The 14919-nt window shown below is 43.5% G+C and overlaps 1 protein-coding gene across 6 annotated transcripts in view; it reads left to right on the forward strand.

Annotated features, from left to right (window-relative positions):
* The window catches only part of EVA1A (eva-1 homolog A, regulator of programmed cell death), a 219293-nt gene that overhangs the window by 181609 nt on the left and 22765 nt on the right, over positions 1-14919 (forward strand). The gene's annotated exons all lie outside the window — the stretch shown is intronic.

A 14919-nucleotide genomic window follows, 5' to 3' on the forward strand; every position in this document is an offset into this window, starting at 1 on the left:
GATGAAGCATGATGTTGGACCAGTATGCATAAGATTATCAACGGGTGAGCAGGACTGACACTTCAACGTTAAAAAGTCAATATAGAGATGAAGTGAGATATTCCTGTATGCTTAGTCTCAACCAAAGTTTCTCTTTCTTCTGTTAGCAGAGCTAATATTTGGTATCTTGAATGATATAAAAACTGTTTAGCAGAAGCATTTCTTGATGCTGAAAGCCATTGGTCACCGCATACTCCCACACCAGCTGTGTTTGATGTTATGACTCATTTGTGTCAGGAAGTGTGCAGATGACACCAAGATGAGTGATGCAGTTGATTAACTTGGGCGAAGGGATACCATCCACAGGGAACTTGACAGCCCTGAGGAGAGGGCCCGTGTGAACCTCATGAAGTTCAACAAGACGAAGTGCAAGGTGCTGCACGTGGGCAATCCCCAGTATCAATACAGACTGGAGGGTGAATGGATTGAGAGCAACCCTGCGGAGAACAACTTGGGGATACTGGTGGATGAAAACTGGATGTGAACTGGCAACATGCACTTGCAGCCCAAAAAGCCAACTATATCCTGGGCTGCGTCAAAAGCAGCATGGCCAGCAGGTCGAGGGAGGGGATTCTGTCCCTCTGCTCCACTCTGGTGAGACTCCACCTGGAGTCCTGTGTCCAGCTCTGGGGTCCCCAGTGCAAGAAAGACATGGGCCTCTTAGATCAGGTGCAGAGGAGGGCCAAGAAAATGGTCAGAGGGCTGAAACACCTCTCTGATGAAGAAAGGGTGAGGGAGTTGGGGCTGTTCAGCCTGAAGAAGAGAAGGCTCTTGGGAGACCTTATAGCAGCCTTTCAGTACTTAAAGGGGGCCTACAAGAAAGACAGAGAGAGACTTTTTACCAAGGCCCATGGTGTCAGGACAAGGGGCAACAGTTTTAAACTGAAAAAGGGTAGATTTAAATTAGACATAAGGAAGAAATTTTCTATGGTGTGGGTGGTGAGACAGTGGAATGGGTTGCCCAGAGAAACTGTGGATGTCCCGTCATTGGAAGTGTTCAAGGTCGGGTTGGACAGGACTTTGAGCAACCTGATCTATTTCAAGGTGTCCCTACCCATGGCAGGGGTGTTAGATTAGATGATCTTTTAAGGTCCCTTCCAACCCAAACCATTCTATGATTCTATGATTTGGACTTCTGTTAACATATCTTAAGACTGGTTTTCGGTTTATTTTATACACATCTCTTTTGCAGATTTAAGGCTTGCTGTTCTTAAGTGTCTCTGTTAGGTCAGGAAGACAGTCTGGGAAAGCATGGAAAGCCAAAATGTGAAATAAAGAATAATCCACCCTGAGGTATAAAGGATTCCTCAGTGGGAAAGATTTCATCAGAAGAGTGGTTTCTGTTGGAGTTCAGGTGCCTTAATGGTAACCTTAGCCACTGGCCTGCGGTTCCCAGGCTATCATTTGTTGTAGTGGAGGGGTCAGCATTGTTTGTCAGTTCTTGCCTTGAAAGGCCATTTCAGGTGTTCAGACTAGTGGTGATATTGCTTTTCTTCTGACATTGTGTACGTAACAGTCCTGAAAATGGCCCTGTGTACCAGGACCTGCTACATCACACCAGCACCTTTAATGAAGCACATAAACTCTCATGGTAATCACATAAAGAAACAGAGTAGAAGTGTACCAGCATATGGGTTTCTTTTTTCAACAAGATACTTCTGTAAGTTCACAGACAGGTATTTCTTAAGTCCCCACTTTGATCATTGCCTACAGACCTTCTGAAACGTCCTTAGTAGCTCCAACAGGAGTTGGTCCACCCTCGAGATTTACCAGCTCTATGATGTTGGTTAAAAGTAGATTTTTTTATACTTCTGATTGGTTGGCAGTTATGGGGTCTGTCTGTTACAGGTTTCCAGCATAGAATGAGTGACTATTTTTCTCTGTTGATGGTGTTCTGAGCCAAGCTCCGAGCCTTTGGCAGCTCTCTGAATTTCTCAACATCATCTTGAATTTAGTTTCCATGATAATTAGGATGCCTGAGTTGGCCAGTGAGAATGGGCAATCTGATCTAACCCTCCACCACGTAAGTTATGATTTTTCAAGCTATCTACATGCTGTGAAAGCAGACTGGGAAGCTCCTCAAATTGTTAAAGGTGACGTGGATAAAAATGATTTTCTGAGTGGTTTGCAAACCACATCTTGAGTGTCAACAGGACACAGGCGTGTGTGTGGTCATGTAACGCTATGAACAGACTGAGTTTCATAGATGCACATTGCTGAAAGTTGCTCCCCACTCGCTTTTATGGCACAACTCAAGCCCTGCTCCAGCGCAGCGTAGGCTGGTTTGCTCCCTGTATCATTTTTGGTTCTCAGCTCTTTCAGACGCCGTGGGAGAACAGGAACCTCAAACCGAAATGGGGCACTAGTCACAACCAGATGTTGTGCTGCCTTCTGTGCCAGGAAGTAGAGGGTGATAAATCACAGACAGGCATGTGCTGGGGCGTGACACCCTGCGCACATGTGATTGCCATTAGTGATTCGCTTTGCAAGTGCAAGCGAGAGTGAATGAAAATAACAAGGCAGTAAACAAAGAGGGGCTCGGCGTCTGCGGGGCTGCATTGCTGACTTTCAAGGCAGAGGGGTAAGACACGCTTATGTGTTGTCTCCATGGGACAAATGCAAGCACAGAAAGGTTATAGCTAGGCTTCAGGAGTTAGGACTAGGAGAAAAGAGCACCAGCATGAAATAAACACAGGCAAAATGCCTTTATTTAAGTTAAAGGATCTTATTAGCCAGTCTTAGAGAGAGAATTATATGTAAAAGACTCCATTGCGTGTTCAATGTACTATTTATGTTCAGGTGGACCTACCTGCCTTCTGGGCAGAACTCCATCACAGACAGGCAATGAAATAGGACCATAGGGCAGAGGGTAATTCAGGCTGGGAGGGAGCTCTGGAGGGCTCTAGTCCTAACTCCTGCTCAAAGCTGGGTCAGCTATGAGGACAGATTGGGTTGCTTGGGGCTTTACAGTGGGTAGTGTCTAGGGTGTTGGAAAATGGGACAGATGCTGAGATGGCGTGTATAGCTCATGTGCCTCTTACTGCTTTAAAATTGTAAAGAAAAGGAAACTAACTTTTCAGTCTTTAAATTATCCCTTGTATAGGGACAATTTTGGCGCAGTCATAAAAGGAATCCAGTGAAAATGTACATGGAGACATGTCATCAAAGAGCCACTGAGAGCGAAGGCAGGCCATGCTTTGGAGTTGTCTGGTTACTCTGTGTGTTGGTGCAAGACTGGTCTGCAATATACATAAAAACATTTACAAGGTATGTATAAGAATTAGACGTGGGCCTTTCTTTCTGTCTGCATGCTGAATATCTCAGCCCTTAGCTTTGGCCCAATCTAGTTTGAAGTTAGGTGTTTCTGTTTGAACTGCAGTTAAAGAGTTTCAAGCTAAGTCCCCTTACTGTACAGTCATCCTCTGCTTAATACCGTACACATAGACATGGAGACAACAGAACTGGTGCAAAGTGCCTTAAATTGTCTGTGTTGTCAGTGTAGGGTCTGGGGTGGAAGAAAGAGAGGACTAAAAATGAGGGAAGGGGCACGTGTCTGTGTACTGGGAGAAAGCTGGCTCCTGGAGGACTGGCCCAAAGCAAGACAGAGAATTAAAGAAGTCTAATTTGGGGGATTCCTTAGAGACAACAGGGTGGGACAGTGAGAGGGACACCAGTCGGGAATCAGGAGAAGGAAGAGTGTTGGCTGTACGAGGACGTGGGGAAGAGCTGGGAGGGGACTAGACAAATCTGGCAGAACAGAGAGGAGTCTGGTGGTGCTGAGATCACAGGAAATACTACTTTAGTGTGCAAATAAATAGTAATAGCAATGCAGGAGCTGATAGTATAGGAGTATAGGCCATGTTTGGAAAAACATGATGTTAAGTGGTCTTGGAAACAGAGTTGAAGATGCATGCTTTAGCATAATGGGAAACTCATTACGCATATGTTTAAATATCATCTCCAGTGCAGCCAGTGTTTTTTAAAGGTCATAGGTTCATTCACAGCATTTAGAAGCCAGAAGGGACCATGGGATCATCCAGCATGATCCAATATGTGTTATTACATCTTTTCCAGTTGCTTTTATACTAAGCTCAGTGCAATAAACACATCCCACCTTGGGGTTCAGGCCTGATTTGGAGAACCTGTAAGAAGGACAAACCACCCATGGCAATGATAGTAAAGATTAGTGATCCTGACTGTTGAAGTCTTGCACTGTGTCTCTGATCTGGGATGTGTCCAGCTAGTGGTTCTTGTTATGACTCCCTCTGCTAGACTGAAGTATTCACTGGAAACTGGTGGTTTCGTTCTCTGAGTACATCAAATCAAGTCATCTTTCACAGCCTCCATGTTGATACACTAAACATCATGCTCTTTCCATTTTCCATCGTAAAGCATTTTTTCAGGTCTTAAATCAGCCTACTGCCTCATCTCTGCCTCTACCTTCATTTTTTTTTCACATTAAAACAAATGGACTGCCTGAATTATACATGATGTTCCAGCTTCAGTCTCCCCCATGCCATGTAGCAGAGGTAACATGCCCATTCCCCAAAATACCCCTTGCTTTTATGTCTTGAAGTAATGTGCCATGGTAAGAGCATTGCACAATGTATTCTTTGTCCGCTGTGGCTGTGACCTCCATGAGCTTTTCCAGTGCTGCTGTTCCCAACGTATTACAGCTCCTCCATCCTTTAGGTACAATTTGACTTGACTCCTGCCCTGCTGCTGTGCTGAGTGATGGTTTGCTGCCATAGTTATGTGGGCATGAACAGAGTGAGGTCATCAACCCAAGCACGCTCTGTGGCTAACTGCCCCCAAACAGATTTTCCAGTTGGAGGATATGTTTTATATCTGAACAATTCAAGATTTATTGCTTCCCCTGAGGTTCTTTTAGCACCAGATTTTTTCATCAGATTGTTTGTCTGACTTCATCCTCACATGCAACTTCCTGACACAAAATCAAACAATGCAGTGTTTATATTTATTTAGAGGTCACTTTCCTGTGGGTTTTTTAGTTCATTAGCATTACCTTTGCATTTATTACAATATATTCAGGGTCCACTAATTTTCTAATTTCATAGTCATCTAGAGAGGCATAACCTGGCTGATGTTCAGTGTATATGCTGGAACTATGCTCGTCTCTACTGTGTGAGTTATTTTAAATTTGAAACTGTGGCAGTGTGGGGCATACAAAATGTTTCTAAAGTGTAAAATTGCAACAGGCAGGGAATTTGTTTGTGCGCTAATGTCAAAAACAATGAACTTAAATGGTGAGTGATTGTTCAGTGAAGCCTATGGGTGATGAGGAATGCACACAGAAACTCCAAAGACATTTTCAGAAAATCCTAAATTTGACCATTCAGGCAATTAATAATGGTTCTGTCTAAAGGAAATTTGCATGTACAGTAGATTTGACGTGCAGAATCCTTTAAATTTGTATTCATTATTATGGTTTGCTGTGCAAGGGAGGATACGTGTGTTTCAAGCAAATAATTACCATTTTGTCTCAAGCTCCTGTAGCAAAAATGGTCTTCAGAGAGCTTTGAAAAATATCATTAATCATCACCACTTCCCCTATAAGGAAGAATGGTTTTGAGATTAGGGCTTTGGAGGGGGACTTGGAGGATCTGGTTTGTGTTTTCCAGCTCTGTCACAAACATTCATACATCTTCAGGTTGTATTTCAAAATAGTTTATCTAGCAGCTCAATAGAAGCAGAAATAACCACATTTTCAAATTCAATCATAGAATCATGGAATCGTAGGTTGGAAAAGACTGCTAAGATAATCAAGTCCAAATGCCAGCCCAACACCACCATGCCTGCTAAACCATGTCCCAAAGTGCCACATCTACACGTTTTTTGAACACCTCTGGGGATGGTGACTGCACCGCTTCCCTGGGCAGCCTATTCCAAAGCCTGCCCAAATAATTTTGTTAGGTACTAAGCCCTCTGTAAACTCCTTTGCAGCTATAGGAGTGCTTGAAATGACTAAACGTGTCTATCTGTACCAAGTTCCTACCTTTAAAACAGGAATAATCTTTTTCTTTGACCATTTTACTTTCATTTTCCCTTTCCTTTCTGTGTCGATTATAAGCATTTTGGAACAGGGACACTTGTAAACTACATTTGTGTGGTTCCAGGCAGGACCTCCGCCTTTTTTTTTGCCTTTGGATACAATTATAATACAAATCTTGAAGTCATTTAGCCTAAAAAAGAAAAGTCTGGAAAGAGAGTAGGTCAGTAGTTTTCAGATAAATAAAAGGCAGTGTCATAGATGAGGAGGATTGCCTATTCTTAACTGCCTTGGTGTAGAGGATAAGAACATAAATTGTAGCAAAGGAAATTCAAGTTACTAAAGAAATATTCTAGTGATGAAAAGCATGAAGTTCTGGAAAACTCTGAATGGCAATTGTGGGGTCTACATTACTGCGGGTCTTTAAAAGCAAGATAGATTGGATCTTGCCTACAAGAGCAGAAGGTTAGACTAGGTGACACTGCAAAGCTTTTTTCAGCCCTGTTACTGTGTGACACTCAACTTTATTTTGCAGTTCCCTCAGGTTGGTCTAGTGACTTGCCTAAAACCACGTAGTGTGTTGTTCACAGGGCCAGGATTTGCTGTGCTTCTCTACTTGCCAGTAGATTTCTCCTTGGGCTTCTCTTCAGCAGTGCCAGAAGCTAACGCTGCTCTTTCACTTTGGGATATTTTTTCCTGAAGCACAAAACTCTACCTTGAAATATGAGTTTTCCAACCGTGAAGGCGGTTGTTTGTTGTTACACAGAACTTGAGGCAGGACAGGAGAAGGTGTTTGGTTTTTGGCGAAGGTACCCACATGTGATTTTTGGCTGTGCACACAGTGTGTGGAGTGGAAAGCCTTAGTTTCCAGCTGGCTTCACTCTACAACACAGGACTCCCAGCCAGATTTCTCAGGATGATTTAAAACAGCTCAGACTCTAGCTTGCTCTCTCTTGTGCAAATGGGAAGGTACAGTTGTGTGCATTGGGGGCCTTACTCCTTACCAAAAATTCCTGAGTTTGATGTTAATGAATGTTGATGAAAGTGTACTGCTCTGAGCAGAAAGGCTGCACCTGTACTGGGAAACGAAATGTGCCAAAGCCTCCGTGGTCTTCGGGGGTGAGTGGCATGGCAGGGCTTGTATCTAGCCAGATGTTTTTCCTTCAAAATAGGGCAATCTCCTGTATCCCAACTGCCTGCAGGCAGTGATCCAGGCTATGGTCTACCATGACTGGGGAGAGCGCTAGTTTGCATGGGCCAAGTTCCTGTCGAGGGCTATGTGAACATTTAAAGAGTACAAATGATCATTTTCTGGTGCTTGGACCAATGCCCTAGGCCTCCTTAGTTTGCAAGGAGAAGCATAACTTGTAGACCTACAGCAGCAGTGCCCGCAGACCAGGGAGCTCAGTGCTGGGAGGACCATGCAGCTGAGCTCTGTAGGATGCTCTGGAGTTCCATCCTGGGGTGATGGCATGTCACCCAGGTGAAGCATGTGCTGATACAGCAATTCGTGACTCACACTAGAAATCTGGCGTTCAAACCTTCTTCTAAACTCACAACAAAAGCTCCCTGCAGTGCTCCTGGGGCTTTGATAGGACATCCAGCTGCCCAGTTTGGGAGCAGCCAGACGGGCTGGGTGCCAGCTCTAACGCCATCTCCTCTTGCGTTGTGTTTGGTCTGAGAGCTGGCAGTGCTTGTGGTATGAGCCCAGTGCACCCCTAAGGCCTGGTGGCTGGGCTGAACACATCCATGTGCTTAATGTGCTCGGCTGCTTGGGAAACATTTTGGCTGGGTTGTTTTCTTGAGGAGAAACAGATGGTAATTGTCAGCTATGGACCAAGGCTGTTTAAAGACTTTAAAAGGAAATGTTTTCTCCTTGACAGAGGGTTGCTTACATTCAATCAGATTTGATGACCATGCTTGTGTGGCATAGGAGTATTTGGATCTAATATGCAAATCAAATTTACTTTGTTTTTTATGGTCACTGGGTTGTGTATTCTGCTATACTCTTCAGTTCTGTTGCAGGTAGATGCACAGAACTGATCTCTAAACAATTTATTATCTTTCGCATTTGGTTTACAAGTGGGGGCTGAGAGGGTGGTGGAGCTGACAGCCTTGTAGCTTGGGGTGGATATGCTCTGGTTACCTGCTGAAATGATGCAGGCTCAGCTGTGTAAGCGTCTTGCGCATGTCATCTGCCTGTCATGAGGTCCTTTTTGGAAGGACCTCCTCTGGATATGAGAGTCATGCTGTCCCAGAGTAGCAGTGTCATTCATTAAGTCTTTGGCGTCTAAACTGTGACAGCCAGCAAGTTTTCCCATTAGTGTTGTTCGTAATTATGACTTCCCTACTGACTACTGCAACAAGGGTAGGACATTCATTTCACGTAATTCATCACTCAGACATCATCTTTTGCCTTTTCTGCACAATTTTTTACCAGCATCTGTGCAGTGCTTGAATCCCAATCTATTAATGCCTGTTATATGGCCAGCTGACTGGTTGTATCCACCCAGGGAAAAGAGCAATTCCCATGTCCAAACATTCCTCCCATGAGGCCAGGACATGGTCTGGCTCATGCTGGCCTGGCAGTCAGAAACCTCAGCTAACTCCATTCAAATTCCACAGTGGTTACCTCCACACTGTGAATGCAGAAGGGCACAACCGTTTTGAATTTCCTCTGTATTTGTAAAAAGAAAATGTTTCTTAATCAAATAATTATGAGTGCTTTGTTTGATAAAGCCCCACATTTATGGGCAGCATTTTTGTATCTCTTTGCAGCAATTAGCGTTAAAGCTGGAGCACAGAACAAAGGAGGCAGAAGAAGGCTGAATTCAGCACTAGTCTCACAGCCAGCTATTAATCTGCCTTCTGACAGTCCATCTTTCGTGGTGGCTTGTGTCCATCTGCGTGCATGTGCCAACACTAGCAGAAGGCGATGTAAGACCTCCTACTGAGCTTTATGTGAAGGTGTCTCGGGGCAAGGCTTCCATTAACAATTATTTCTAGGAGGAGTTCATGCTCTCCAGAGTTGTAGCCAGACCTGGGAGCACAGCTTGTAAGCTTGTTACCCAGGTAAGAGAGATACCTGTATTGAGGTTGGTTGGAAGGTTTCTGTCTCAAGAGAGCTGGAGTGCTTCCAAATCTCTGGCTGTTGTGGAAGTAGGGAGATGCAGTTTGTCTCATCTGTGGGTGATCGGCTTGTCAGAATTGTTTCTGTGGATCCAGACGGTCAACACTGGTGTGGACTTATTTCTCCAGGACTGTATATTCTGCTGGTTTTCCTGATAGTGTAATGAGGGTCTTCCTTACTGGAAAAACCCTGATAAATACTAATAGAAGAACAAGAAAATAAACAAAGGCAAAACATGTCTGTAAGAGTTGTTCTTCTTTAAGCAGGCGGAGGTGTTGGACTGAGGGAGCTCCATCAGAAAATGGACTTCTGTTTTTAGTCAGTCAAACTGAGAGGTAACAGGATTTTTAATATCAGACTCTGCCATGACATTTTTGCAAAAATGCAATCATGATTAATTGTGTACGTGTGGCTCTAAGGCCTTGCCTAGATGGGAATGGAAGGGGGATGAGGGTTTCTGCACAGGAAGTTATCTTTTATCTCTGCAGTTTGTTCTACCACAGCCGTAACTGGAGAAAAGCACCAATGGGAAACAGTCTTTGGATAGCTCATTAAATCAACTGATGGATACAGGCATGGCTTGAGAATAAGTTCCACTGTAATTTTACTGAGTAGCTGTAATGGTATTTAAGAAAGAAATCTTAGGAACCCAAGAACATGGGGGAGGCTGGCTGTGCTTCTGTCATCTATTTTAGCTTTCTGTCATTTGCATCATTTAATTGAAATATGGAAAGATTAGAAGTCAAAGATTGCCTTTTGACATAAAAAGGAGCGACATTTATGGCTTGAATTTGGCCCAGGAGACTATTTTATCCCATCATCTCTCCCTTGAACCCTGCTGTTCTCTTTGATGGATGAGGTGCCCAGTATAATATCCTTTTACAATCACATGAGCCTGCTGGACTCTCTAACACAATCTTTTTGTTCTTTGTGTTTAAAGGGAAAGGAGGAGCATTAGGGAAAGATATGGTAATATGTTTCCTTCCTGTTTCTGGGCAGTAGCAGCTCTACGCTGTGCTAATAAAGTAGTTTGATAAGAGTGTTCAGCTTCAGACGGCTGAGTTCAGACTCCTTTCATTCTCGGAGGAGGCTGAGCGCTGCTCTCCATGTAGCTCCAGTGAGTTGAGGGGCTGCGTACTGCTCCACAAAGACAGATGGTGCAGCACAGATGGTCCATCTGAGGCAGGTACCTCTGTATAAATTAGGTTTTTTTTGTTACAGACATGGCTGGAACATGCATGAAGGAACAGTTCAAGGGAGGCCAGATGAATTTTTTCAGTCATCTTCTTTCCCTGTGGAGCGTTTCAGCATTCAGTGTTTCTAAAGTGCTGTCCATTCCTATGACACATAGTTGATAACATCCCTGAGCTGAATGTCTCATGGCCTGGTGTCTGGGTACAGAGCTATCCCAGCTTCCTTGGCTGCATGCAGGCAGCAGACCCAGCCCTTTTCTTGGCCTGACACATCTCCGGGTGATCGGGTCCCAGGTCTGTTGTGCTGCTACAGGCCTGTGGTTTCATGTCGCTGGTGCTTTGAGCCCTGAGGAGCAGTGCTGACTTCCCAAGCTAGTACAGCTGCTTAGTCTTCTGCATTTGACCTCTGAATGTAACTGAGTATGGCTGTACCAATGAATAAAATGGTGCCAAAGCCCAGGAGCTTCTGACACCAGAACTCAGTGAACTGTCCTACTAAGCTGCAGAAATGACATTTGGTGTTGTATGGTCCTGGCAAGGCTTAGAAGTCAGCATGGGGCACACGCTATTCCCAGCAGGCATTTTGGATGGAGCCACTCTGTTCTGAATGCTAAGAGAGTTCAGTGGCATGAAGGTTGTCAGACTGTACCAGGTGAATGGTGTGTTTAATTTCCTTGCATTACAGCAGCCACAGTTTACTTCTCCCAGGATGTGTAAGAGTGGAGGCTAATGCTCCTGGTGTCTTTGTAATTGTTTCAAAGATCAGATGAGCTTTATTTTATCTATCACAAAATCTTCGCTGGTCTAAACAGAACATCAGAAGGACCACACGCATTTGCCTTCCCAGGTTTCCTCATCACTTCAGGCACCCTCTGCCTGAAGTTCAGAGTCTTCTGATGAGGCTAAGGTCATCCCTCCTATGTGTGGGTTCCTTTGCAGATCACGGCCTCCCTCTTCCTCTACGGCCAGGTGCTTGTTGCCTGCAGATAGCTGTGGATATTGTATATTTAGTCTCTGACTTTTCAGAAGAAGGTAAACAAAACAAAACATCCTCAGATGACATCAGGCCACCACTGAGGGAGAAAAATCCTTTCTGCCTCTGAAGATGATCAACATAAATATAGAAAATCTGAGGGTAGGCATGGTCTTCGTGCACAGCAAGCAGCAACAACCACTCCATTGCCTGCATGGCCCACAGGGAAGCAGGCAGGATGGGTCTCAGACTCTGAGGCCAGGAAGAGCCCATCTGACCATCTGTCTCACTTCTGTCCTTTCAGTCCCGTGACAGTAGATTTACAGGGTGGTGCAAGCTGCGTGAGGACAGGTGCAAAACCCTGCTTTGCAAACTGCTGTGATTCCTCTTGCAAGAGGCTGGGAAGCTATTTATGGGTGATATTGCAAAGTGATGCTCTAAAGTTTCATTAAATGCTAGAGCTTGAATAACATTGTAGCATTTCATTCCTTTTATCAGCCAGCTATGTGAAGACTAGACTGATGATAGGTTTCAATTTCCAGCTCTGTGAAACTTGGCTGCAAATCTGTACTTAAGTGCCTCCAAAGCCTGGATTGCTCTTGGGAAACTGTGCAAGCAACTCTTTGCACTGACTACTGTACAAGCACAAAGATGGCATTTCTTCTACATGCTACTTTTTTAATTAGTGTGTGCCTCTTTCACAATGTGCCTTACTTTGAACTCTATTTGTCTTGGACTTTCCATTTACCTGGGACATAACTGGAGGGGAATTATTTGCTCAAGGGTGAAGAAAATAGCTTTCATGCAAGATTTTTTGTAAATACAGATTTTTCAGGTAAGTTCTTTGTTTTTCACAAAGAATAGTCTGAAGCAACTCAAAGATGGAAAGCTCTGACTAGGCAGAATAGTGGGCCAGTTCTCATCCTCTACTGTAGCACTAACTTTGACAGGGTATTAGAGGTGTAAACAAGGTGACGATGTAACAGATTTCTACGTTGGACTTGCTGAAGTTCCTACTGAACTGGGAGAAGGTTAGGAATGAGTTTACCTGAGAGTAAACAAGAGATTAATCTCCTGCCTTATTCCACTGAAACAGCTAATGCTTTGATCTTTGTTCAATTAGTTGTTTGTACTCCCACTGTGCCTAGGAGTCACAGGCATGAATCACAGCCCTCTCCTGCCAGGCTGAGGTCAGTTTTAATACTGTAAGATCTGATATATCTCCTATCAGCAGTCTGCATCTGGCAGTCAACAAGTTGACAACTGTTTTTCTCCTCTAACAGTTATGTAGTTATTAGAGTTAAGATGATTAAGGTGGATTACTTCAGATTTTAAGTAACGTGTATGGTTGTTGGAACTGCATTTAATGACAGCTTGTCACTATAACCTGGGCAGGTTGTGAGGCAGATTTTATCCTGTGCAGTTGCATTGATAAGGATTCATTTTCCTTTGGAGTACTGGCCACTTTTATTTGTCAGCTGAGCAAATTCTACAGGATGTGTCTTTACAGTGATGGGCAGTCTCTACATTGGTATGAACAGGGGTCATCCCAGCATGGGACAGAAATACTTTGAAGGACTGTGTTTATGAGTTTCTTGGCTGTTTACAGGGTCTTATAAACCATACCTGTCTATACCATCTCCTGGAAATTTGTTTGTTAAAGTTTTACTTGTCCAAAAGATGTGCACAGCGTCTTTGTGTTGAATTAATCCTTTCATCTGATGATAAGATATCAAGGTTAGTGGGCTCAAAATGTCCAGTAGAGGGAACAAATATTGCGATACAGAGCATTATATTCCACTTGAAAGAAGTGGCAACTTAAAATGAGCGGATGCTAGATAAAGGATCTGCACTGGGTTCAAATTACTAGCAGAAAAGGTATGTATTAAAGTCTTCATTATTTCTTTTCACAGTCCCAGAAAGGAAGCCTAAAAATAGAGGTACTACAGCATGAAGTTAGTTCCTTGGCTTTGAGTTAGCAATCTGCATTTCCTAGGGAATATGTAGTAAGAAACACTTGTAAACACATGGCAGATTAAGATGTGTCTTCATTTACACTTTTTAAGTGATTGAATTTAGTAATTTTGAAAGGTGAGGTAGGAGAGATGGCAGTTGATGGGTCTTGCTACCCAAACAGGCAGAAACAGGACTGTGCTTGGCAAAGGCTACTAGAAGGGGACCGTTGCTGACCTTCCCAGAATGACAGCCCTGGGGTTTGACTAGGTTGGCAACGTGGTGAAGATTTTCCAGTGAATCAAGTATTATGAGTAGCTGGGATGTGTCACAGACATCTTCTGTTAGAGAAGTCTCAAGGGAGTCCCAAGTAGTCCTGGAATAATTTCTGCACTAATTGGTGGGTAGGATTTGATTCAGAATCAAATCAGTCCCATTAACATCGGAAAAAAAGAAGAGAAGACTTTTGCCCAGCAACGTCCTACAATAATGTAGAGATAACTTTCATACTTGCAGCTCAGCCTTACAAACCCTTACTTGCACTAATGCAGGTATTTAACTGAAGTGGTTAAACTGAGAGATTAGTCAGCCTATCTGTATAATCGATGGAGGGATGAATTAATCACCTCCCATCCCAGTAAAGTGACTTCAGTTAGGTGGTGTGAATCCAGGTATCATTTGAGATAGGGATATTCATATAAATGAATCTTAACTACATGTGTGAATGGTGGAAAAGAGCAGACTGGTGTGCATGAAATACTGTCCTTGCTGAACATTTCATGAAGCCTAGTAGAAACAAACATTTAGCTTTAAAAACCTCGTGTTCTCTTAAAAAAAATCATTAATAAGCACTAGAAAGCTGCCACAAGCATCCAGCACTGTGTATTCCCACAGTTTTTTCCCGTCCCAGACTGCGCTGGTGGAAGTAGCTGCAGGGTGAGTTGCATAAGAGCGTAGGGTAGGTGCTCAGTAACATCCTTGCTGGACTAAAACAAAACCCTGGCATTGTTTTCCATGGTGTGTATCTGCTTTTATGTGGCGTCAGGAAAGTGACTATAATTTGCTGTTCCACACAACTGGCAGTTACTTGCAGTAGCTATTGTAATAACACTTGAGCTTGCAGTCCTTACTGCTCCCCCAGGGTATGCATGGAAGCAAGATGATGCATGCTATGTGTTTTTCTATCAGAAAAAAAAAACCAAAACACAAACCATGCAAAGAACTTTTCACAGTCTACAAGCCAGATAATTTAAGGCTGATGCTGTGTGTTAAAGAGGTTCTGCCAGTTAAATATACTTCTTTGAAAAAAAAAATGAGGGAGGTTTAACACTCTCATAGTTCAAAAACATCTGTAGGGTTTTTCCTCAAACTTTCCATTGTGCTCAGGAAGTCTCAGCCCCAAAGGAGGATGTCTCACAGGTTATGACCATGTGAATAGAAGAATTTATATTGAAAACAGTTTTGCCACTTTGTTCATAGAGCCTTGGATTTCGGGTTTGTTAGTGTAGCCTGGCTTCTTGTATAAGCCAAGTCCTGAACAGCAGGAGCCCCGCATCAAGTTCTGGATCTCTAACTATACTGTATTTTTGTGCAATAAATATTAATCTTCATTCATCTGTGT

The sequence above is a fragment of the Opisthocomus hoazin genome, chromosome 2, assembly GCF_030867145.1.
Source record: "Opisthocomus hoazin isolate bOpiHoa1 chromosome 2, bOpiHoa1.hap1, whole genome shotgun sequence".
Lineage (NCBI taxonomy): Eukaryota > Metazoa > Chordata > Aves > Opisthocomiformes > Opisthocomidae > Opisthocomus > Opisthocomus hoazin.